At 38.3% G+C, this 24526-nt stretch overlaps 1 protein-coding gene across 8 annotated transcripts in view; it reads left to right on the forward strand.

Annotated features, from left to right (window-relative positions):
• Positions 1-24526, forward strand: part of Numb (NUMB endocytic adaptor protein) — a 132043-nt gene that overhangs the window by 19575 nt on the left and 87942 nt on the right. For 7 of the 8 annotated variants that reach the window (XM_042692802.1, XM_042692808.1, XM_042692805.1 and 4 more), the window contains exon 2: positions 10211-10342. The exons of the other annotated variant lie outside the window; for it this stretch is intronic. The gene's annotated coding sequence lies outside the window, so the exon portion shown is untranslated. The remainder of the gene's footprint in view (positions 1-10210; positions 10343-24526) is intronic. 8 annotated transcript variants of the gene reach the window in all.

Consider the following 24526-nt stretch of genomic DNA (forward strand, 5'->3'; position numbering starts at 1 on the left):
CCCCACAACCGACACACACACACACAAAAAAAGAATAAGGAGATAAATAAGTATGTAGGAAAATTGCCAGTTAAGAATGGGCCACAAGGGCTGGGAAGGTGGCTCAGTGGTAGAGCGCTTGCTTTGCATGCCTGAGGCCCTGGGTTCGATTCCTCAGCACCACATAAGCAAAAAGAAAAAAGCCGGAAGTGGCGCTGTGGCTCAAGTGGTAGAGCGCTAGCCTTGAGCTGAAGAGCTGAGGGACAGCGCTCAGGCCCAGAGTTCAGGCCCCATGACTGGACCAAAAAACAAAAACAAAAAAAAAAGAATGGGCCACAAGGGCTTGGAAGGTGGCTCAATGGTAAAGTACTTGCCTTGCATGACTGAGGCCCTAGGTTTGATTCCTCATCACCACATAAGCAATAAAAGCAGAAGTGGCACTGTGGCTCAAGTGGTAGCCTTGAGTTTAAGAGCTGAGGGACAGTGCCCAGTCCCAGAGTTCAAGCTCCATGACTAACAACAACAACAAAAAAAGAATAAGCCATAAAAATAATGAATTATATTTCTTGATAATTATATGCCAGGAAAATCAGTTGTGATCTTGATGAAGTCCACACCTAGGGTTGACATTTAAATTGACATAAAGAATAGAATGAGCAACCATAGTATAAGTAGTATATAATTTTCTTCCTTTTCTTTTCTTTTCTCTTTCCTTTTCTTTTCCAGTCCTGGGGCTTGAACTCAGGGCCTGGGCACTGTTCCTGAGCTTCTTTTGCTTAAGGCTAGCACTGTACTACTTGAGGCACAGTGTCACTTCCAGCTTTTTTCTGTTTATGTGGTAGTGAGGAATTGAACCCAAGGCTTATGCATTCTAGGCAAACACTCTACCACTAAGCCACATTCCCAGCCCAACTAGTATACTTTCTACCTATGGGAAAACTACAGTAGGAAAGAATCAGAATTTGGGGGGTGGGGGAGAGATGAGGAAGGGGGATGGATCCTGGGGCTTGAACTCAGGGCTGTAAGCTGGCATTCAGCATTTTTTTCACAGCTGGCCCTCTACAACTTCAGTCATGCTGGTTATTTGGAGATAAGACTCTCAGACTTTGCTGCCTGGACTGGCTTTGAACCTTGATCCTCAGATTTCAACCTCCTGAGTAGATAAGATTACTGGTGTGAGCTACTTGTGCCTGATACAAATCTGAATTTTTTAAGAAACTGAAATGAGGCTGGAGATTAACATGTGTTGTGAGGAAAAGTAATTTTTTTGTGTGTGTGGTGTTAGGGATCAAATGCAGGGTCTTGTCCATACTAGGCAAACCCTTTCAACCACTGATCTTCATCCCTATTTTCTTAGTGAAAATGTCTTAAGTTAAAAGGGTGTTAGATGATCAAGAAGAAAAAATGATCACTGCAGGGAGCTTATAGAGTATTACTGTGACTGAAGTTGTTGATTATGAATTTATGATAGTACCCAGTGTGCCAGAGGTTTGATTTTCTCCAGATCTTTATTGCAGGCAATGGGAAGGTTAGCTTCAGTTTTGCTAGAAAGAATAAAGGGGAAAGAAATACCTGGGGAAAACTGAGTGATAGGAGTGATATCTAAGTTGGATAAGGAGGGTACAATTGAAAAAGTGAGTTGGAAGAGTCCATTTTTAATATAAATATATATACGTATGATCTATTTGTCATCTATCTTTACTGCTTCCCACCTTCCTTCCACATTGAATGGAATATCTAATTCGAACATCTTTAAAACACTTGGAAAAAAAAATAAAAAACTTGGAAGCTACCATTCTAAATAGACAATTTAAACCTACATCTGGTCACACTCCCTACACAGTGACCCTATGGGACTTTGCATGTGATTTCAAATATGACATATTTTAAAGTCTATTAAAAATCTTGTCTTTGTAGGCCTGAGGGTGTAGTTCAAGGGATAGAGCACTCATCTAGCTTGTACTAAGTTCAATCCCTGGAGCCACAATAACTAATCTTTGTCTATGAGATAAATACAGATACTTATCAATCCACTTCCTATGTTGGTTTCTACTTTTTTCTTTTTGGATCCGGTCGTGGGGCCTGAACTCTGGGCCTGGGCACTGTCCCTCAGCTCTTCAGCTCAAGACTAGTGCTCTACCACTTGCCACAGCGCCATTTCCGGCTTTTTTTTTTCTTTTTGTTTATGTGGTGCTGAGGAATCAAACCCAGGGCCTCATGCATGCAAGGCAAGCCACCTTCCCAGCCCAAGGTTTCTACTTTCTTTAAATAGAACCCAATAAAATAATTTCCTGAGATGATCTTTCTGGGAAATTTGTGACATATGGTCCAAACTCTTATTTTTTCCTTAAAACTATTTAAAAACATATTCTTTATTAGTATGTTCTCTTTGGATAAGTTTGAATTATATTTTTAGTATCTTTAAGTAGTGGTACAAAGGGGGATTACCATTCAACATGTCAGTTTATGAGTAAAATGCAGCTTGACTGACAGATTCTTCTTTTTTTTTTTTTTTTGCTGGTCATGGGCCTTGAACCCAGGGCCTGGGCACTGTCCCTGAGCTTCTCTATGCTCAAGGCTAGAGCTTTGAGCCTTAGCACCACTTCTGTCTTTTCTTTTTATGTGGTACTGAGGAATGGAATCCGGGGCTTCATACATGTTATGCAAGCACTCTACCCCTAAGGCATATTCCCAGCCCTGACAGATTCATTTATGCAATTAAATGCACATTCAACCAGTAGTTCCACTTCTACATATTTACTCTAGTGAAATGAAAGCTTCTAGTCACACAAATCTTATATACTTAATGGGGTAACTGCTAAAAACTAGAAATTTATCAAATGCATCTCAACTGGCAAATTAGAAAACTTTGGTGTATTCATACAGTGGAAAACTATTTGATACTGTGTACACAACCTGGATGAATATTAAGTGCATTATTCTAAGTGGAATAATCCAGACTTAAAGGACACATGATTCTGTTTATTATGTTATCAAAACTAAATTATATCTTCTGTATTAATATTATATCTTGATTTTTTTTTTTTTTTTTTTTGGGTCTGGTCGTGGGGCCTGAACTCTGGGCCTGGGCACTGTCCCTCAGCTCTTCAGCTCAAGGCTAGTGCTCTACCACTTGAGCCACAGCACCACTTCCAGCTTTTTTCTTTTTGCTTATGTGGTGCTGAGGAATCAAACCCAGGGCCTCAGGCATGCAAGGCAAGCGCTCTACCGCTGAGCCACCTTCCCAGCCCCTATATCTTGATTGTTATAGTGGTCACATGACTGTTTTTCAAACTCAGTAGTGAATTTTAATATATGTATATGTTACATTTCAAATTGTAAAATACTTAAAAGTACTTTGGGAATTTCTTAGGAACATCAAAATATTTGTTTGATTTTAGATTATGTGACTTAAAAAGAGGAGGAAATGTTGGATAGGCATCATTAGCATTGGTAATATTCTTTGAAGTTCTTGAAAACATTATGCAAATGCAAAGTATCTTTATACTTAGTAGACATTCCTATCATATGTTTAAAATGGTATTATAATGTTAGAAGAGCCCAAGTGATATTATAAATTGTATTAATTTTACAAAAAAAACCTGAAGCCTGGGTAGATTAGCTAAAGTTTCAAGCTATTTAGTGGCAGAGGCAAAATATAGAATATAAATTACAGGGTAGCAATTTGATACTTAGTTTACTAAAACCACATTTTATTTCAAGAACTCTATGTAGACAGCCGTTTTGCTTGTTTGCTTTATTTATTTAGGCAGTATTTGGCTTTGAACTCAGGGCCGTACACTTTCTAGAGCAAGTGCTCTATGCTGAGACACATTTCCAGTCCCATTATCTGCCTTAAAAAAAATGGTTTCAGCATATTTCATTATTCTATTTTCATACACTGTCCGGGTAATTTTTGAGACATGGTCTCACTTCCTTCCCAGGAATATTATTGGACCTCAAGCTCTGTATTTTAGGCTTCCTGTCATAGCTGGGAATAACAGGCACATGCCACCATGACCAGAATTTTTCATTGAGATGTAATTTCTCTGACTTTTCTCCCCAGGATGGCTAAAAACTTGGTCCTCTTAGTCTCAACTCTTAAATAGCTTGGATTATGGGTATGTGCCATCCTCCTCAGTGAGTGATTAAAAAGACATATCATGGTTTTTCTTGCTTTGCTTAGACTGGCCTCAAAACTTGATCCTCCTAAGTTACTAAAAATAACTAATTTCTCAGTTTCCCAAGTTACTAAAAATAACGAATTTCTCAAATCATTAAAAATAATTATCTTGAGATTATTTTTAATTCCTTTTCAGGATCTTTCAATTGTGTCATTCTAAAACTGGAAACCACTCCCTTCCTAGTGGTAGGAAAGTCCTGTGTCTGGTTGATAATGGAGGGCTAAATTTGAGATTCAAATATTGCTTACATCTTTGGATAGACATAGCAAACTTATTTATAAAGATACTTTTGCTTTAATTGTGGGAAATCTGGGTGCTTATTTGTGTAGCTATAAGATCCTATCTGTTCTGGACCTGGGGCTTGAACTCAGGGCCTAAGCACTGATACTAGAGTTACAACTTTACTTCCAACTTTTTGGAGATAAGAGTCTCAAGGGATTTCCTGCCACGGCTGGCTTTGAACTGTGATCCTCAGATTTCAGCCTTCTGAGTGGCTAGGATGACTGCTGTGAGCTTCTGGCATGTGGCCAGTGTTACCTTTTAAAAATTTCTCATTTTGAGAAATAATTGGTGTATGTATATGTGTGTGTGTATATAGTACAAGTACAATATTGTCATATGTCAAGGTGATCAAGATCTCAGTATAGTGGTGCATCCCAGTAATTCCAGAACTGGAGAGGAGGTAGTGATTAAGGTCAGCCTGGACTACATGGTGAGACTGTATCAAAAAAAACAAACAGCCAGGTACAGTGGCTCAAGCCTCTAATTCTAGCTACTTGAGAGGCAAAGATCAAATGATGGTGGTTCAAGGCCAGTCCAGGCAAAATAAGTTCTCAGACTTCCATCTCTACCAAGTGCTGGGCATATGGGATGAGCAGAAATGAGATTGCAGACTAAGCTGGTTTAGGAATAAATTTTGCAAGACTCTGTCTTGAAAATAACCATTGTGGGGTTGGGAAGGTGGCTCAGTGGTAGAGCACTTGCCTTGCATGCATGAGGCCCTGGGTTCCATTCCTCAGCACCACACAAGCAAAAAGAAAAAAGCTGGAAGTGGCACTGTGGCTCAAGTGGCAGAGCGCTAGCCTTGAGCTGAAGAGCTGAGGGACAGCGCCCAGGCCCAGAGTTCAGGCCCCACGACCGGACCCCCCCCCCCCCCAAAAAAAAAAAAAAAAAGAAAAAAGAAAATAACCATTGTGAAAAGGCTGGCAGAGTGCCTCAAGTGGTAGAGCAATCTTGAAGCCCTGAGTTTAAACCACAGTACTGCTAACAAACAAAACCAACAAAAAAGCTGGGTGCTGGTAGGCTCACGCCTATCATCCTAGCTACTCAGGAGGCTGAGATCTGAGGGTCATGGTTCAAAGCCAGCCCAGGCCAGAAAGTCCTTTAGACTCTTATCTCCAATAAACTACTCAGGAAAAGCTGGAAGTAGCATTGTGGCTCAAGTGGTAGAGCACTAGTTTGAGCACAGAGAGGCTCAGGGACAGCACCCAGGCCCTGAGTTTAAGCCCCAGAACCAGCAAAACAAATAAAAAATAGATCAGGATGCTTTATATTGATCTTTTGCCATTAATATTTTCATTGTAAAGATTCTAAAGTTTTAAAGATAGTAAACATTACTTTTTAAAAATAATTTTTCTCTTTTAATTTACTTTTTGTTTATCATGTGGTACTAAGGAATTGAACCCAGGGCCTCACGCATGCTAGGCAAGCGCAGTACCACTAAGCCACATTCCCAGCCTGTAAGTTGTATTAACGTACTGTGCTTTTGTGAACTGGTATAAACAACATAGTGGAAACAGGATTTGAAATTAGAAGACTTTAAGTACGTTGTCTGTGCTGGTATTTGGTTAATATTTTGTCAGTCTGGTTTTGAACTCAGGTTTTCAGCTTCAACCACCCAAAAGCTAAAATTGTAGTTAAGCACTATTATGCTGGGTTTTCACTAATCATTGATGTGTTGACTAGTGTAATTTGAATATTGATGTCCTTGAAAACAGTTACATGACAGTAAGGAGACTTCATTCATTGTATTGCTGTAGAGACAGAAAGATTTTTTGAAATGTAGTCCTGGAAAAATGTGAAATGTAATCTTAGAAATCTACATGCTACTTTATATTTTTTACTTCAGTATTTATTTTGGTCACATATGGTGAGTGATTCACTAGTGTTTTCACTAATAATGTGTTTTTTTGTTTATATGAAAAGCATTTGTTATACCTGTATTATTTCTCCATGTTTTGTTCGAATTTACTTTTTTTTTATAACACAACTGTTAGAATTGAAAGAAAAACATCAAAAATAGTACAGTTTGTTCAAGAATCAGGGGAATGAAGAAATGAACTGAAACACATTGTCTAAAAATATATTTTTGTAAGTTACATCTGAAATTGTTTTGTTAGAACAGCTATTGGAAATGAAATCCAGCTGTTAATTCTGTTCTTAAAAATACCATTTCTGAAAGTAGATAACTATGAAAAACAAGTTTTTATGCCTCTCAGTTTTTAACTGGTTTTTCCTTTTAAGACCATATATGGTTTGTACATGTTAGGCACTTAGCCACTGTCAGATATAGTCTGAAAAATCAAGGTAGTAATATGTAGAATTAAAAGTAAATAAAGGCATGGATGTGGCTCAGGTGGTAGAGTGCCTGCCTAACATATGCAAAGCCCTGAATTCAAACCCTGATAAAGCATAATGAAATAATAAAAATAAAAAAAAGGAGCAAGTAGCAAGTAGCTGGGTGCCTGTTACTCATGTCTATAATTATAGCTACTCAAGAGGCTGAGATCTGACGATCGTGGTTCAAAGCCAGGCTGGACAGAAATGTTTGTAAGAGACTTAACCTCCAGTTAAGCACAAAAAGCTGCCTGTGGAGCTGTGGCTCTAGTGACAGAGTGCTAGCCTTGAGCAAAAAAACTAAAGGAGAGCTCCCCGCCCTGCCCCTCCTCAGGCCCTGAGTTCAAGCCCTGGGAAAACTGCATGCCCAATGTTAAACAAAAGAGTAAATGAGAAAAAAATTGCAGATAAACCTTTAGCTAATTACCTGTAACACAGCAAAATTACCGTGTGATACTTGGGGATGGAACCCAGAGTCTCACTGATCTTAGTTAAGCACTCTACCACTGAGCTAAGGAGTGAATAAAATACTATGACACCACACAGGAATCTTGAGGGTAAAGAGTATATCATGCATTTGTGTTTAGCACAAATAATAAAATAATGAAAGAACTTTTTGTATTAATTTTAGAAAAGAAAATTATTTAGTGGTAGAGTGCTTGCCTAACATGCATGGAGCCCTGGGTTTGATTCCTCAGTACTCAGTACCACATAGATAGAAAAAGCCAGAAGTGGCACTGAGGCTCAAGTAGTAGAGTGCTAGCTTTGAGAGAAAGAAGCTCAGGGACAGTGCCCAGACCCTGAGTTCAAGTCCTAGGACAGGAAAGAAAGAAAGGAAGAAAGAAAGAAAGAAAGAAAGGAAGGAAGGAAGAAAGGAAGGAAGGAAGGGAGAGAGAGAGAAAGAGAGGAAGAGAGAAAGGGAGGAAGGGAGGGAGAGAGGGAGAGAAAGAAAGGAAGTAAGGAAGGAAGAGAGAGAGAGGGGAAGGAAGGAAGGAAAGAAGGAAGGAAGGAAGGAAGGAAGAAAGGAAGGAAGGACTATTTGCTATTTGGAGCAAATTTTCCTACTATGGTAAAATCTGATTTTTAAAAATTATTCAGTAATTGGCGCTGTGGCTCAAGTGGTAGAGCGCTCACCTTGAGCTGAAGAGCGCAGGGACAAAGCCCAAGCCTAGAGTTGGGGCTTGAGCCCCACGACCAACAATAACAAAAAAAGACTTAAAAGTTATAAAGTTAATTTTTAAAAAGAGGACTAAATAGTCAGGCAGCCTGATTTACTTTTTAAATCTTTAATTTTTATTTTGAATCTTAAAAAATTATTAAGTGGCCGTACAAAGAAGTTACAATTCCATATGTAAGGTTATGAGTACAGTGCATCTTGATCAATGACACCACTTTCATTGTTCTCTCCCATTTTTCCTCATTCAATCCCTATTCTTATTTTAAATCTTTATTAAATTTTGAATATTTAAAATGTTACTTTTAAACTAGTGTATAGTACTTTTTCAGTTTTCAAGTCATTTGAATTCTGTGCCTCAGTTTTCTAGTGGCAAAATTAGAATATGAAGGGCTGGGAAGGTGGCTCAGTGGTAGTGCTTGCCTTGCATGCATGAGGCCCTGGGTTCGATTCCTCAGCACCACATAAGCAGAAAAAGCCAGAAGTGGCGCTGTGGCTCAAGTGGTAGAGTGCTAGCCTTGTGCTGAAGAGCTGAGGGACAGCGCCCAGGCCCAGAGTTCAGGCCCCACAACCGGACCCCCCCCCCCCCAAAAAAAAAAATGGTTAAAAAGAAAGCTGTAACTACAAAACTCACTTCAACATCTTAGAAATTTTATTTTATTTTGTAGTGCTCGTGGTTTGTTTGTGCATATTAGGCACTTAACCTCTGAGCCCCATAGAGGTGACCCTACTAAAATTTGAAATTCTAGCTATCATTCTTGTTTTTTCTTTTTCAGAGCGAAAGACTGAACTCAGGAGTCTTGCACTTGCCAAGCAAGTGCTCTTCCACTGAGTTAAGTTCCCAACTGCCCCCTTGCTGTCATTCTTTTTTCCCTTATGTCAACAGATCATAATCTCTAATAGAAAACCTTACCCATTATATTGCATTGAAAGTTTCCGATCTGTTTCTGCATTTGATTGGCAGCTTTAATACAGTAGAGACTAATTCTTTTTTCTACCCCCATCACCTAGTAGAATACCTGTCACATATTAGATATCTAATAATTTTTAGTTGAGCAGCAAGTGATTATTGTAGCATATTAGAACTAGCAGGACTTTCAGAATTCATATATAGATACTAGAATTTCTAAAAAGAATTTAAGATGCTTACATAGATATCTAGAAACCACTTCTGTCTGCCACATCTCAAAAGATGGAAGGACAATTTTGTAGTAAATGTGATTGGTAACTTTATGCACATCATTTTGTCAAGTCTGGTACCTCTTTAGGGATTGGATTTCAAGGACCATTATCTCGTTTCCTTCTAGAGATGATGAAACTGAGCCCAGGGATATATCAAAAGTTCTTTTTTTTGGGGGGTCCGGTCGTGGGGCCTGAATTCTGGGCCTGAGCGCTGTCCCTCAGCTCTTCAGCTCAAGGCTAGCGCTCTACCACTTGAGCCACAGCACCACTTCCAGCTTTTTTCTTTTTGCTTATGTGGTGCTGAGGAATGGAACCCAGGGCCTCAGGCATGCAAGACAAGCACTCAACCACTGAGCCACCTTCCCAGCCCCTCAAAAGTTCTTAAGACAGAATGATAACTGAGTCTGAAGCCAAACTCAGCCCAAAATTTTGATCCTGCCTCCTCAAATTTTCATATGATGAGTTAGGTACAAAATTAGGCACAAAAAGATTCTGTAGTTCTTGAAAAACAAAACTGGGCACTTGTGGCTTATACATGTACTTCTACCTATTTGGGAGGCTGAGATCTAAGAGGTTCATGGTTTGGTGCCAGCACAGGTAGAAAAGTTGACTAGAATTTATCTCTAAAATATAAATAAAATTTATCTCTAAAATAACCAGCAAAAACCACAGCTAGAGACTTGGCTAAAGTGGTAGGGTGTCAGCCAAGCAAGCAAACAGAGCTGATGTAATAAAATCCTGAGTTCAACTTCCAGTAGCGTCAAAAAAGATGGGTGTGGTGGTACATGCCTGTAAGCCCAACACTTGGGAAACTGAGGTAGGAGAATCAAAAGTTCAAAGCCAGCCTGTATACATAACATGATCCTGTCTCAAAATGAAAAAAAAAGGAAAAAAGGAAAAAAGTAGAGCCGGAACTTGAATTTATATGACTTAATTCCATTTTTAGTGAAACCTGTGTATTTCTGAGTACCTTAGAAGACACCTTCAGTCTCCATTCATCTAGAGGTAGAACTATAAATATTGAAATTGAAAAGAAGTATCTGTATTTAGGATTTCCTTGCCTTGAAAATTTCAGATTTGAGGCTGCTACAATAACTTCCAGGGAAGACTGCCAGTTCATCTGCTGTTGTAACCCAAGATCTTGATACACATCCATAGATCGGAATATTAGTGGGGCAGCAATCCTCAGACGCCTCACTTAGGACAGGTAAGTGAGAGACAGTAGAAAATGAGAAAAGTAGATTTTGAACTAAGAAAGTTCTTCTTTCTTGGTTAGATGAAAAATAGTTCACTGTCTTTAAAAATGTAACTTCTTAACTGTGTCAGAATGTTAACAATGGTTGGGATGCTTTTCTATTAACATGTGGCATGTGGTGGGGTAGCTGGAATGATGAGAGTGACTCAGTGGCTGAAAATGGAATCATTTGAAGGCTTGCTCACTCCTGTGTCTGTGGCTAATGCCGGCTGTTGGCTGAGACATCAGCTTGGGCTGTTGGCCAGAATACATACACTACACCTCTTCTCGTCGTTGCTTGGTTTTCTCACAGCATGGTGGCTGGATTCCAAGAGAGAACATCTGAGAAGAAGAAGGCAAAGGTGCACAACTTATCTGACTTAGTTTTAGAAGTCACATAATGTTATTTTATTCTGTTGGTTGAAGTAATTATAAAAGTCCATCCTAATTGGGAGGAGGAAGTGGCAGAGCTGGAGACCCTAAATTCAAGATCCATTTGAAGGGAAGGTTATCAATGTCACATTGTAAGATGAGCACAGAGATGGAATCTACTGTTGTAGCCATCTTTGAAAAATATAACCTGGCATGGTCTGTATTGCTTGTGCTGTGTGTGTGTGCGTGTGTGCGTGCGCGCATGTGCGGATGTGCACACTACTCAAAAAGAAGGTAGCTAGCCAGTAGGTACAGGCTTCATTCTTCCCAAGCAAAACTGTTTATTGTTGTTGCCATAGTCCATGGTCATCAGACTCCAGCTTCTTCAGCTTTCAATTTGAATTCCCATGAATGACTCTCCAGAGAGTTTCTAGGTCTTCAGCCTTAGACTGGGGCTGCATCATTGATTAGTCTCCTTTATTTAGAGGCTCCCAGATTTGTGGACTGAGCTACTAATGATTCTCCAGTGTGCAGGTAGCCATTGTTGGATTATCCAGCCTGTAATAGTGTAAACTAATCTAATAATTTTTTTTTAACTCAAGCCCCAGGACTGGATACCATCCCTGAGCTTCTTTTGCTCAAGGCTAGCACTCTACCACTTGAGCCACAGTGCCACTTCGGGCTTTTTCTGCTTATGTGGTTCCTGAGGAACCCTGGGCTTCATGCATGCTAGGCAAGCACTCTACCACTAAGCCATATTCCCAGCCCATAAATCTTTTTTTTTTATAACTATAGGTAAAATTAAATATATCTGATTGTTTTTGTCCCTGTGGAGAATCCAGACTAATACTGGAATCTTACTTTCAGAATCATACTCTTATTGGATTCATGCCATGATTTCCTATATTCTTCTTTTTCACATATTACACATGCTATTTATAGTCTTCGTCTTAAAAATAATACAAAGCTGGGTGCTGGTAGTTCTACCTGTAATCCTAGCTATACAGGCTGAGATCTGAGGACTAGGCTCAAAGCCAACCCAGGCAGACAAATCTAAAACACTCTTATCTACAGTTAACTAGCAAAAATGTGGAAGTAGAGCTATAGCTCAAGGAGTTGAGAACCAATGTTGAGTGGAAAAAGCCAAGGGGAGAGGGCTGGAGGCTCCTGGTTCAAGACCCTGTATTGACACCAATCAAACAATTTAAACAAACAATTTAAAGTCTACTTGGATTTTCTTCTCTTTGTTTTAATAATTTGGGAAATTAGTTTCCAATTTAAATTTGAAAAACTGGTGTCAAGCTGGGTGCCGGTGGTTCACATCTATAATCCTAGCTACTTAGGAGGTGGTGATGAGGATCCAGGTTCAAAGCCAGCCTGGGCAGGAAAGTCCATGAGACCCTTATCTCCAATTAACCACCAGAAAAATGGCAGTGGTGCTGTGGCTCAAGTGGTCGAGTGCTAGCCTTCAGCCAAAGAGCCCAGGGACAGTGCCCAGGCCCAGAGTTCAGACCCCATAACCAACCAACAAAAAAACAAAACCAGTAGGGGAAAAACAAAGGAGGAGACAACAATTCTGGATAAGAAATGTACCCATTACCTTGCTCATGTAACTGTAAACCCTCTGTACAGTATTTTCACAATAAAAAACAATTAAAAAAAAAAAAACAAAACCAAAAACCTGATGTCATTTTAATAACGATGTACCTCAAGTTTGGTCTGTTTTTGCTTTCTTAAAAAAATTTTTTTTTGTTATTATAAAGGTAACAGAGGGGTTATAGTTATATGTTATATATATATATATATATATATATAATTATATATATGAGTACATTTCTTTTTGGACAATATCAACTCTTTCCTTTCTCCCAGTTTTTCCCTCTTATCCTCACCCACAATTTGTGTATGTTCATTTTCAACATAGTATCTAGTGAGTACCACTGCTGCATTTGTTTACTCTTTGTCCCTCCATTTCTGTATTTTACCCAAAGACAGATAAATGAACAAACAAGAAAAAAAAAAAGGGGAAAAAAACCTCAGCTCTTCAGCTCAAGGCTAGCGCTCTGCCACTTGAGCCACAGTGTCACTTCCGGCTTTTTTCTTTTTGCTTATGTGGTGCTGAGGAATGGAACCCAGGGCCTCAGGCATGCAAGGCAAGCGCTCTACCACTGAGCCACCTTCCCAGCCCTCAATTTAAAAACTTTAAAGACCATCTCATTTCTTAGACTCAGAAAATTTTCTGGCTGTCTAGATGTTTTTCCATTTCTAAGTGATTTCAGTCAGTGAGTCTAATTCAACTGACTTGACTCAGCACTATTTCTCCAATACTCAAAAGGAGATATTCTTTTTTTTAAAAAAAATATTTTTTATTATTATCTTTAAGTAGTTGTACAAAGAAGTTCCCAGTATATGAATACAAGGTATCTGACAACATTATCACCCATCGCTCCTAACCCATCCCTTCTCTCACTTTTCTTTTTTTTTAAATTGAGACTAGATGATTACATAAATTTCACATATTTCATGGTATTGTGGAATAGTGATACTTAAAGTCACAAACACATTGTAACCTTCACAAGGCAAATTGTCATTATCATGGTCTATAAAGTTTGTGAATTCTATGAGCTTTGACAATACAATGATTTCTTCCACATCAGATAATGTTTACATTTCTTTCCTTTTGCTTAGTATAAGCTGTGCCTCTTTCCCTCTCATTCTTCCCTTCCCATTGCTGTCTTTGGGTTGCTTAGTTCTTTTTCATCTATGTCCAGTGCAGCTGATGGGCCCCTTTGTTGTATGTTATTCCGTTTCCCACTTATTCTGCGTCCTCCTCCTAGCTTCCCTCTATTGCATGCATATATGGTCAAAAACATGAAGTCATTTAGCAATGATACAACAAAATGAGTGGTTTACTTTGTCATATCTCCTTGCATTTTGGCTTTAGCATCCACATATCAGGGAGACCATGTGCCATTTGTCTCTGTTCTTGGCTTACCTCACTCAAAATGATTTGCTCTAGTTCCATCCATTTCCCTGCAAATGTCATTATTTTGTCATTTCTAATGGCTGCATAATATTCCATTGTATACAGATATACAATTTTTGGATCCACTCATCAGTAGTGGGGCATCTGGGTTGTTTCCATATCTTGGCTATTGTGAACAGTGTTGCAATAAACATGGAGGTGCATGTATCCTTGTATCCTGGTTTCTGTTGTTCAGGGTAGATGCCTAGGAGTGGTACGGCTGGATCATAAGGGAATTCTATATTTAGCCTTCTGAAACACCTCCAGACTGCTTTCCAAAGTGGTTGTATTAGTATTCATTCATTCCTCTTTCTCTGCATCCCCTCCAGCATTTGTCATTGGCTGAATTTAGGATGTGGGCCATTATGACTGGGGTAGATGGTATCTCAGTGTTGTTTTCATTTGCATTTCCTCAAAGGGAGATATTCTATAATGGAAAAAGAAATTTTAGAAGTTTGCTTACTCTCAATTGTAAATGATTAGAACTGACTGATTTTTCTCAAAAGGTATAAAAATTGAGAAAGCTGGGATTTGTTTTGCTTTGTTGTGTTGTTGGGGATAAATCTAGTGCCTCTTTTTTTCCTGTACTTTACCATTGAGTTATATCCCAGCCATAAGCTGTTGTTATTTTACTTTTATTTTTGTTATTTTTTGCATGTATGTATGTATGTATGTATTTATTTTTGTTGGTTGTGGGGGCTGAACTCTGGGCCTGGGCACTGTCCCTCAGCTCCTCAGCTCAAGGCAAGCGCTCTACCACTTTAAGCCACAGCGCCACTTCCGGCTTTTTTCTGCTTATGTAGTACTGAGGAATGGAACCCAGGGCCTCATGCATGCGAGACAAACACTACCACCGAGCCAATTTCGCAGCCAATTTTTTGCATTTTTTTTTATTTTTCATATTTTTCATATAGATTACATCAGCATAGTAGTAGTTCTTTATCTTTGTTCATAAGTGTCACACCTCAAGCTTTAGGAAACATGTAATGAAACAGCTTCCCACCTTGAACATTCAGTTGTAACAGGCCTGTGAGGCCGAACATCTGTAGCTTTTCATAGGAATCCACATTTCAGTTTTTTGCATTTATAAACAAGGAAATGTACTCATTACTTGACTCATGTAATTTTAATCCCTCTTTATAATACCTTTTGTTGCTTCTGTGGCTCAGCTTGTTTGTAGTTTTCTTAGTGTTCATGGTACTAACAAGGTGAATCTAGCTTTCTGCTAGAGTCAAGGAGCAAGGCAAAAGGATGCTAAGCAAAAGTTTTCCTACTAGTGCTTCCAGAAAATCTGATCCATTTAATGCATTATGGGCCACCATTGGGTCATATGGTTACCTCTAGACTTTTGGATTTCTGTAGTGAGCGGCAAGGAGGTAGATTTGAGAATGACATTTTGGCAATACTGAGGATTTTGAACTGGGTCTCGTACTTACTAGCCCAATTCTCTACTCATTTGAACTTGAACCATAACACTCCCAACACAGGGAATAATTTTGGATAACTAGTTAATAACATTTGTGACAATTACATGAGTGTTGTCATTGAACTTCTAGATTGTAGATCTGAAGGCCTGGCTCAAGTGGTAGAGCACTTGTACAACAAGTGCAAGTCCTTTAGTTCAAACTCTAGCACCCAAACCAGAAAACCTCTAAGTTGTAAGCATTTTACTTTAGTGCGATGTTCAGTTTTTAGATGCTTTTTATTATTACTTTTTTTTTTAAATTTCAGTACTGCAGCTTGAATTTAAGGTCTCACACACTCAGTTGGCTTATTTCACTCAATGCTGCTGCTCTTCCACTTGAGCTATACCTCTACTTCCAACTTTTTACTGGTTTTTGGAGATAGGAGTCTCATGAATTTTTTTTTTTTGTCAGTTATGGAACTTGAACTCAGGGCCTGGGCACTGTCCCTGAGCTCTTTCATTCAGGGGTAGCACTTTGAACCACAGCTCCACTTTCAGTTTTCTGATTGTTAATTGGAGATAAAAATAAAAAGTCCCATGGATTTTCCTGCCCGAGGTGGCTTTGAACCATGATCCTCAGATCTCAGTCTCCTAAATATCTAGAATTATAGGTGTGAGCCATTAGCACCTGATTCTCATAAGCTTTTCTACTTAGGCTGGCTTCAAACTGCAGTCCTCAGATCTCAGCCTCCTGAATAGCTGGGATTACAGGTGCTATCATTAATTAGCTTTTATAGGTACTTTATAATTGCATATTAATATTCTGCGTAGGTATTGTAGAAAACAAACTAAAAAATAATACAGAGAATTTTAAGTTTAGTTGTGAAAGTGAGCTTTTGGTAATGCAAGGTAAAAGTTGGCTTGAACTTTGGAACCTTGGGCAAGTTATTGAACTTACGAGTTTCTATTTCCTCTTCTGTTTGTATGGTTATCTAGTGAATAGATACTGTGATAGAACGAAAGAGACTAGCCTACACAGTAGATTAAATTGGAATCCTAGTTGTACTACACTCATAATTTGGTGAAGATTAATGAATTCGTCCAATAACTTACTAAACTAGTACTTATCTTTTAGAATCATTAGCCTTAGAGAAATTATATTTAGTGTAACATTTCACAGATGCTCCATAAAAGGCATCAAGTCTTGCTTTTTGTTTGTTTTGTATGGTGTTAGGAGTAGAACCCAGAGGATCAAATATATTACTTGAACACTACTACATCCCCAGCCCTTGATAGTTTTAGCTATCCTGTAGTTTGGAAGTCTTAGAGTCAGTTATTGAATTTACCTTAAGACTGTATGAGATTTACTGTACTTATGATAACAGAGCTATTGTTGATAGAAAATTTTTTTTTCAATTGAAAAATTTTGCTGTAAAAACTGGACTCTAGGGCTGGGAAGGTGGCCCAGTGGTAGAGTGCTTGCTTTGCATGCATGAAGCCCTGGGTTTGATTCCTCAGCACCACATAAGCAGAAAAGCCAGAAGTGGTGTTGTGGCTCAAATGGTAGAGTGCTAGCCTTGAGCTGAAGAGCAGAGGGACAGCGCCCAAGCCCAGAGTTCAGCCCCAGCGACTAACAACACCACTTCTTGTTTTCTAGTGGTATATTGGAGATAAGAGTCTCACAGACTTTCCTGTCTGGGCTGGCTTTGAACCATGATCCTCAGATCTCAGCCTCCTGAATGGCTAGTTACAGGCGTGAACCACCTGACATTATGAGATCTCTTTCTACCATGATCTCTAAATTTTTAATCTTACATATTTTGTTAATGGTTCTCATTGTACATAATGGATATTTCCAGGTATTTCTGATATTAACCTTCAAGATTTGCACTTTTTTGTTTTATTTATTTTTATTAAAAAAATATTTTTTTGGCTAGAGTCTTACTCTGTAGTTCAGGCTGGCTTCAGCCTTCTGAATGCCCAAATTATAGAAGTTCACTATTCAGCTCAGCTTTATGGTTCCATTTCACTTTATTTTAGAAAATAATTTATATTGGCATTGTACAATTGAACAAAGTGAGGTTTTCATTGTGGTATTTCCACATTCTGTACAATGTATTTGGATCATATTCATACTCTCTGTTACTCTGTCTCATCTCCCCTATTCTCATCTAACCCCCTTCTTACAGATTTAAATGTCTTTTTCATAGGTGCACACAATTTACTTAAATATTCTCCCCTCTCATCCAGTTTTAAACAGTGACTATTAAATTGTACTTTTTAAAGTTTTATCAAGGATTTATTTTTTGCATCGCAAACATAAAATAAGGAGAAGCAGAAAAAGAGAAACATTTACTGCCTCACATGTAGGAAATAAGAATTCAAGATTCCTGATTGTATGATTTTTTAAGTCATTTTTATGTATGTATCCATAATGTAAGCTTTTGCCCACCATATAAAATGAAAAACAAATATGAAACAAAGGTCAATGAAGTATGACATGTAGAAGATCAAACAGTTTGAAAGTGGTAGTCAAGTTTGAGGTACAGGCATTCTGACTTGAAGTCTAATATTCTACTTGCTCTGGTGTAACTGCCTTGTAGCTGTAACTCTCCTACTAACTGTCCACTATGATATTATGATACAGAGCCAATAACTATTAAGAAAAGGATATATGTAGACTGTGAAGTGTTATATTTGATGGCTCTTATCCTTTAGTCTTTTTATGCTGGTTCTGAGGCTTGAACTCAGGGTCTGGGTGCTGTCCTTGAGCTTTTTTGCTCAAGGCTAGTGCTCTACCACCTGAGCCACTGCTTTACTTTTGGCTTTTTGGTAATTAAGCCTGCCCAGGCTGGCTTCTAACTGTGATCATCATATCTCAGCCTCCTGAGTAACAAGGATTGCAGGCATGAGCTACCAGTGCCAGGCACATAATCTTATTTTTCAAAACAACAAAAATGCCTTTGAATTCCACTCCTCTCTGAAAGAAGTTAATTAAGAAGATTAAGGAGGATTTAAAAAGAGTTTTAAGAATTAACAGAAGAATGTATTTTGAGAGATAGATAGGAGAATACTAGTATTGAAGGAAAAAGTGATAGAATAATAATGGAGAGCTAGAACAGCGAACAAGTAGAAATATTGGAGAATAGAAATGTTAGTCTAGTAGATTGTTGTCTTTTTTGTTTTGTTTTGTTTTGTCAGTCGTGGGGCTTGAACTCTGGGCCTGAGCACTGTCCCTCAGCTCTTCAGCTCAAGGCTAGCACTCTACCACTTTAGCCACAGTGCCACGTCCTGTTTTCTGGTGGTTTGTTGGAGATAAGAGTCTCACAGTTTTTCCTGCCCAGGCTGGCTTTGAACCAAGATCCTCAGATCTCAGCCTTCTGAGTAACTAGGATTACAGGCATGAGCTACCACACCCAGCTTTAGATTGTTGTCTTTAAGAAAGCTTTTCTTCCCCCCACCCCCTACTAGGATGGAGGGTTCTTTTATTGATAGGAAAAACAGAATTGATTTTGGAGCCTCCTTCCTCCATGTGTCAATTTGAACCTATTCTCTTAATGGGCTATTATTAGTTCCAGAATGATTGAGGTCTCACAAAGTTGTCTGAGACTTTTCAGATTAAAACTAAATTCAAGCCGGGTGCTGGTGTCTCACGCCTGTAATCCTAGCTACTCGGGAGGCTGAGATCTGAGGATCTTGGTTCAAAGCCAGCCCGAGCAGCAAAGGCTGTGAGACTCTTATCTCCAATAAAACCACTAGAAAACCGGAAGTGGCGCTGTGGCGCAAACAGTAGAGCGCTCGCCTTGAGCTGAAGAGCACAGGGACAGGGCCCAAGCCCAGAGTTCAAGCCCCACGACCGACAAAAAAAAACAAAAACCAAACTAAACTCAGTGGAATAAATTAGTATTGAAGTAATCACAGATAAAAGGCATGTGGCAAAATATCTAAACTGTTATATTGTAGTGTTTTAAATATAAATGGAAAAAACCCTCTCATATCTCTTGGTGGTTTTGTTCTTGAAAATTATCTCTATCTCAGTTTCTTAATGGTTTCAGCTAACTTGCTGACATTTTGTTAAAGAATAAGTACATTCAAATTAAAAACAAAATAAAAAGAATTGGAACTTTTTTCTTTTTCTTTTTTTTTTGTCAGTTGTAGGACTTGAACTCAGGGCTTGGGCACTGTCTCTGAGCCTCTTTGTGCTCAAGGCTAGCACTCTATACCAGTTGAGCCACAGATCTTTTCAGTTTTTGAGTGGTTAATTGGAGATAAGAGTCTCACAGGGCCGGGCGCTGGTGGCTCACATCTATAATCCTACCTACTCAGGAGGCTGCAATCTGAGGATCGAGGTTCAAAGCCAGCCTGGGCCGGAAAGGCCATGAGACTTTAATCTCCAATAAACCACCAGAAAACTGAAAGTGGGACTATGGCTCAAGTGCTAGAGCACTAGCTTTGAGCTGAAGAGCTAGGAACAGCACCCAGGCCCAGGGTTCAACCCCCATGAACAACAACAACATAAAGAAAAAAAAATTGTGCGTGAAATTTTTTTGTTTTCCTTACTTTTGGGGGTTTCTAACAGTGCAGAATAGAGTCACTAGCTTCTTGGCTGGGAATATTAACTATTTTAAGAAAATGAAAAATGTAGTAGTGCATTTTTTTTGTTCTTAGCTTCCTTATCCTTCCCTCTTTCCCTCCCTCCCTATTTCCTTCCTTCTTTTAATGGAGGCAGGGTCTCAGTATGTAGCTCAGGCTGGCCTTTTCTTTTTTTCCCTTTTTTCTTTCTTCCTTTTTTTTTTTTTTTTTTTTTGCCATCCTGGGACTTGAACTCAGGGCCTGGGCACTGTCCTTAAGCTTCTTTTGCTCAAGGCCAGCACTCCACCACTTGAGCCACAGTGCCATTCTGGCCTTTTCTGTTTATGTGGTACTGAGGAATTGAACTCAGGGTTTCATGCATGCTAGGTAAGCACTCTGCCGTTAAGTCACATTCCCAGCCCTCCTGCTGGTCTTGAACATTTGATCCTTTTGCTTTAGCTTTCTAAGTGCTGTAGTTACAGGTGTGCCCTACTATGCTCAGCTTATTTATTTTAACTCATAAGTAAAGATGAGGGTAAGCATATTTCTGGTTTTTTCTGCAATTTATAGTATATTGAAAATTCCTGTATTTCTGTCGATCTTCTTGTAACACTGAATACAATGGCATAATAGATGTCAGTATATTTTATAGTAATATGAATAATTATTTTTATGTAGTTCCTAGTGACCTACATATCAGGAGGCTGGTATCTGAGGATAGTGGCTCAAGGCCAGCTCAGACAGGTAAGTCTGTGAGACTCATCTCCAATTTAACCAGCAAAAAGCCAAAAGTGGAGCTGTGGCTCAAGTTGTGGAGCATCAGCCGTGAGTGAAAAGGCTAGGAAAGAGCACCCAGGCCCTGAACTCAAGGCCTAGTACCATCACAAAATATAAATAATACAATAAAGTATTTTATCACCAGGAAGAAGTTTTCCTGAATTTTAGTTTAGTGGTCAAGTCTTGTCTATTAGGATCCTTAATACAATACCTTATGTAGATTTTTTTTATCTTTCTTTTAATTTCTTACGTCTCGCTGACTAGAATTAGACTGAGTACTTAGCAAATCTTCAGCAAAATCTTTGTAATAGATACTGAAGTTTTTAGATGTATTTATACTTCACTACTTAGAACAGAATTTGAATCCAAATATTTTTTTCTTTTGTGTTGTTTTTCTATGAGAATTTCCTGGTAGTTTTCAGTTGACTCTGAAGGATTTTCTCTTGGAGATCAGGCAGCTTAAGAAAGTTATTCAAAATCTTTGTTGCTTTGTGGTATGTGCTTACCAGGCAGAGTAGCCACTATATTCCAGTAAGAGAGTCTATTGCCAAAACACCCACTAGAGCAGAAAACTGACCTACTTAATGCTGATGAGTTAAAAAAAAATCTGGAATTGTAGCAGCATTGCATCAATTTCTCTGGTGGTAAATGGGTGGGGGTAGAAGAGAAGATGAGAAAGGATACTGAACTGCTGCAAGGAATTAAGTTATTCAGCAAATGAATATTTCATTGCTTATAATCAATTTGATGAAAAGATATGCATCTGGTGCAATAGGAAGTCTCTAAAATGCATTTTCTTAAAGCATTTTAAACTAAAAAAAAAAGCATAGATTCCTTGTATTAATTTATTTTTTTTCATTAATTTAGAAAAGCCCACTAGTTAAGGTTGTCAGGCAGCATTTTACAAACATTTATTTATTTATTTATTATTATTATTTTTTTTTTTTTTTTGGTCGGTTGTGGGGCTTGAACTCTGGGCCTGGGCGCTGTCCCTCAGCTCTTCAGCTCCAGGCGAGCGCTCTACCACTTGAGCTACAGCACCACTTCCGGTTTTTTGGTGGTTTATTGGAGATAGGAGTCTCACGGTCTCTCCTGCCCGGGCTGGCTTTGAACCGCGATCCTCAGATCTCAGCCTCCTGAGTAGCTAGGATTACAGGCGTGAGCCACCAGCGCCCGCGCAAACAATTATTTATTACAAAATTTAAAAAATTTTAAAAATTTTCATTCTACTGTTTTCAGTATGCTGTACTTTAGAATTTATAGGTATTGAAACAAGAATGAAATAATTTAGGCTTTAACTTTATCAAATTCACTGATGACACAATTTTCATTACTCTCAACATCACTAGCATCTAAGTTTTACAGCTGTTCCATTGGGGAGAAAAAGCCACTATCTACATGTGGGCTTAAATTAATTTTAACCACATAAAATTAAAACACTAGTACCTCAGTCAAACCAGTCACATTTCAAGTATTCACTAGCTGGTAGCTATCATATTGAACAACACAAATGTACATGTTCACTGTTGCAGAAAGTTCTGTTGAATAGGATTGTTCTAAAGGGCACCTCATTCTGTTATACTTAACGCACAGTCCACTATTGTTTTCTGGAGCTTACAGTTCTTCCATCCCAATTATTATTCCCTTCTTGTCTTTTTTGCTTTCTGTTTATTATTGTCAAGTTTTAAAAATTATGGTTGTTAAATTTTACCCAGGTTTCCTTTTCTAGTGTTCTTGATTCTTTCCCATGCTAACATCTGGAACTATTTTCTTTCCTTATAGACAGCTCCTTTCTTTTAGTGTAGTAAATGTCCTACTCTTTATTTTGTTTATATTTTTGAAGGATATTTTCATTGGGCATAGAATTCCATGTTTGCAGTTATTTTGTTTTAGCACTTAAAATATATCACTCTATTGTATTTTAACTCCATTGTTTTGTTACACAGGCAATATTTTTTGTTTTGACTAATGCACTTAGGTATTTTCTTTGTTTTGAAGATGCTTGTGAAGATGCTTGAGGTCCATAACTTGATATCAGTTTTTTCTGATATTATAGTTCTGCCTCACTCTTTGAATCATTTTCTTTTTTCTTTTTTTTTATTTTTTTTGATTCCGGTTGTGGGGCCTGACCTCTGGGCCTGGGCACTGTCCCTCAGCTCTTTAGCTCAAGGCTAGCGCTCTACCACTTTGAGCCACAGTGCCACTTCTGGCTTTTCTCTTTTTGCATATGTGGTGTTGAGGAATCGAACCCAGGGCCTCATGCATGCAAGGCAAGCACTCTACCACTAAGCCACCTTCCCAGCCCTGAATCATTTTCTTTTGGAATTCTAACTATGTTAAATCTGTAAGTCCTCTGTGTCTCATACATATAGGACTTTTTAATCTCTTTTTTGTTCCTCTGTTTCATCTGAATATTTCCTACTGACCTATTTTCTAGGTCATTTATTGTCCAATCTACTGTTAAAGACATGTTATATTGGTAATTATATAATAGGTAATTTTTAGTCCTATAATTCCAACTTAAATCTTTTTTGTTGTTGTTGTTAGTTTTAATAGAGTCCAGTTCTTTGGCAAAATTGTCCTCTTGTCACCTGTTTCATTGAGCATGTTAATCACTGTTATTTTAAAAGTCTGTACTTGATAATTACCATGTCTAGATCCTCTTTTGGTCCTTTTCTACTGTCTGTTTTTTCTCTTGGCTTTTAGTAATTTGGTCCTTCCTCCCAGCTTTCCTGGTAATATTTTTAAATGAATGCTAGGCCTTGTATTTAAGGAATGATAGAGGCTCTTAATAATGATACTGTTCTTTAGAGAGAGTTTAATTTTCTTCTGTTGCTAGTTAAAAGTAGAAGCAGATGACCTTGATCCTTTACAGGCTTAAGATGACTTGAAGCTTTGTTTTAGGCCTCTCAAGGGCTGGTTGAAATCCAATTTCTACTTTCTTAAAGAGTGTTGTCTGTTAGAGATAGCCAACAGAATCCTGGGGGTTTTGCCAGGAATGTTCGTTCTTTGTAGACCTTGATCTCTTAATTTTTTTCCCCTAGTACCATGAGACAACTAGAAAGTTCTACTTAACTTTTTTGCTTCAAAATAGGCAGTTTACTTAATTTTTTTGCCTTTTGCCCCCATACAGATTAGGATTAATTAAATAACTTGAGGACAAAAGCAGTATAGATTGTCTAGAGATTTACTTTGCTGTGATTACTTTTTGTGTTTTTGGGAATTTTAACCCATCAAATCCTACCTGTATTAATAGGTATGAACTCTCAATTTCTGTCTGTGCAGCCCTGTGAGATTGCCAGAAGCTCTTGTCTACAGCTAGTGGTCCCAGGAGGAAAGCATAATGGAAAATGTCAAGCTTACCTCTGCATTTCCTTTTTGTCTGCTGTTTTGGCTGCTGCTGAACACAAGGATTGCTTTTTTTGTTTATTTGGCTTAAAATCATTATTATTGTTTTTCCTGCCAAAAGCTACTTTATAATAACTGAGAATGGATGTGTCTTACTTTATTAAACAATACTATTGATAACTTATAACAAAGTAACATTAGCAATTTGAAGCATATAATAATCATTGACATGACATATAATGGTTCTGCCCTCCTGCAGTTTATATTCTTGTGGAGAAGAGAGATATTAAATATATACATACCTAAAAGTGTGATAGGCACTAAGGAGAGAAGTACAGGCTATTATGAGCTTATTATAGAAGTAATTGACTTAATTGGAGGAGGAATTTGGTCAAGGACAACTACTTTGAACAAGTAATATTTAAGGAGAGGTCTAAAGGATGTATAGGAATTAATTTCAGGAGAGTGAGGGGTTGTTATCGTTATGAACTAGAGATGTTGAGGTGGCAGGCTGAAGGTGTCCAGAAGATTGTCATGGTTGATCTGATAGATGACTCAGAGGGAAGAGATAGATTTGAGGATTAGAACTGCTCCATGATGAAGGTAATATGTATTAGTCTATGTGCTAGACATTTAAAAAACTTAGATTGTCATATAT

The sequence above is a fragment of the Dipodomys spectabilis genome, unplaced genomic scaffold (assembly GCF_019054845.1).
Source record: "Dipodomys spectabilis isolate Male_0828 unplaced genomic scaffold, ASM1905484v1 ptg000157l, whole genome shotgun sequence".
Taxonomy (NCBI): domain Eukaryota; kingdom Metazoa; phylum Chordata; class Mammalia; order Rodentia; family Heteromyidae; genus Dipodomys; species Dipodomys spectabilis.